The sequence below is a fragment of the Palaemon carinicauda genome, chromosome 4, assembly GCF_036898095.1.
Source record: "Palaemon carinicauda isolate YSFRI2023 chromosome 4, ASM3689809v2, whole genome shotgun sequence".
Lineage (NCBI taxonomy): Eukaryota > Metazoa > Arthropoda > Malacostraca > Decapoda > Palaemonidae > Palaemon > Palaemon carinicauda.
Genome location: NC_090728.1, coordinates 119060321 through 119062719, shown reverse-complemented (window position 1 = coordinate 119062719; position 2399 = coordinate 119060321).

Below are 2399 nucleotides of genomic sequence, written 5' to 3'. Positions count from 1 at the left end.
TTGCATTCTGTATCACGATAGAAAGTATTCAAACCAAAAAGTTATGCTGTGTTTTTTAATGTTAAAAAAAATATTAAATAATATCAATTGACTCATTGCACCAAACATGATGATATTGGCTTTAGGACTACTCGAATATTCTATACAGATATTCCCCTATTACATTTTGTTACTTATCATATCTCTATTATGAATAATAGCAAAAAATCAAATAACGAACATGTTAGAGGTACTCTCAAATTATCACCAGCTTCAACCAAGGTGAGGTAAAGTAAGCTGAGATGGTATGGACATATAGAGAGATGAGAGGAAGACCATCCGATAAGGAAGATGATAAATACAGGACTAACAGGAGGGAGACGGTTAGTTTGATTTAAATTGTGATGGATTGACTGTTTGAAGAGAGATATGAGGGATTTGGGACTGAGCGAGAAAGTGCATTGGACCAAAGGAAAAGGAAGAATCTGTTGAAGAACCATTACAGCGACTCCAAATAAGGACAAGCTTGCAGAGAAAGAAAAAAAAAAGAGATAAGAGCAAAAATAACGAACTCGACCTCAAATTATAAGTTTCCTCAGAATAATATCTTGAGAAAATATTCAAGGCAAACACTAGGCGCCAAAGAGCAGCAGTTCAATACCCGAGGCTTCGCTTTTTCCAAACTCCAATATCCCTTCGGGGGTCGAGGATATTTCTCAATTTCTCCATTCAATGGAATTTGGCTAAAAGAGGTCATGCGGTGAATGACATGGATTCACGGTTGGCCTATTTGAACTAAAATGCCAAGGTATCTGAAATATAGAGAGATTTGATCTCGGATTGATGTGATGAAGTCATTTCATTTCTTTTTTTATTCCATTTATTACTACGGGAAAAATGGATTTTACTGATGCTTATAATAAGACAAAAATCTTAAATGTTAATAAAAACGATAAGTGGGCAAATTATTCATTTCGACCTTTAACATTCGTCTTCATATTTTCCTTTATGATTCTGAGTGACATCTTTCATATTATTATTATTATTATTATTATTATTATTATTATTATTATTATTATTATTATTATTATTATTATTATTATTATTATTATTATCATTTCTATTATTATTTTATTATTATTATTATCAATATATATATATATATACATATATATATATATATATATATATGTATATATATATATATATATATATATATATACATATATACCTATATATATATATATATATATATATATATATATATATATATATATATATATATATATGTATATACATACATACATATATATATATATATATATATATATATATATATATATATATATAGACATATATAATACATACAAAATATTTACATATATACATATGTATATAGTTACATACTTATATTTTATGTATGTATATATATATATATATATATATATATATATATATATATATATATGTATGTGTATATATAAACATATATATATATATATATATATATATATATATATATATATATATATATATATATATATATTATATATATATAATATATATATATATATATATATATATATATATATATATATATATATATATGTATGTATGTATATATATATATATTTATATCAGTTTCTATATATATAAATATATATATATATATATATATATATATATATATATAAATATAAATATATATATATATATATATATATATATATATATATATATATATATATATATATATATATATATATATATATATATATATATATACAGATAGATAAATGAAGAGGTAGGTATAGAGATACAAACAATCTTATATTCATACATACATACAAACATATATACATACATACATACATACATACATACATATTTATATACTTATATACACAGATGCGCAATATCTAAAAGAAAAAAAAAATAGTAAGAAATGTTTATTCAACATTACAGGTCCAGTTATAACCCTGTGAAAATCCAAGACGAAGCATAATTCTTTTGTAGGTATATGAATGGTTCTTACACATTAAAATATTTTAGATAACGAGACTGATATAGTCTCCTTACAGTATTTTCTTAGCTAAAAGGTAACATTACGTATTCTTCATAGATCGTCTTCCTTTGGATTTATTTCATAATGTATCGGACAACAGTTTGAGAGTTAATATGTTCAGGAAATATGTCAGATATTAGAAGTGTCTTGTTTCTATTGTTTCTTTGTACCTTTTACTTCAATAAATCTAATAGAATGATTTAATTTTTCAAAGCTACCTAAAAATATATTAGCAAGAATTTATATCGGATTTATAATTAATTTTCATGTTATGGAAACAAACCTGATAAATCAATAACTATTAGAAGACACTGTTTTGCATGTATAGTCACATTGAATAATATATTTTTGTCAA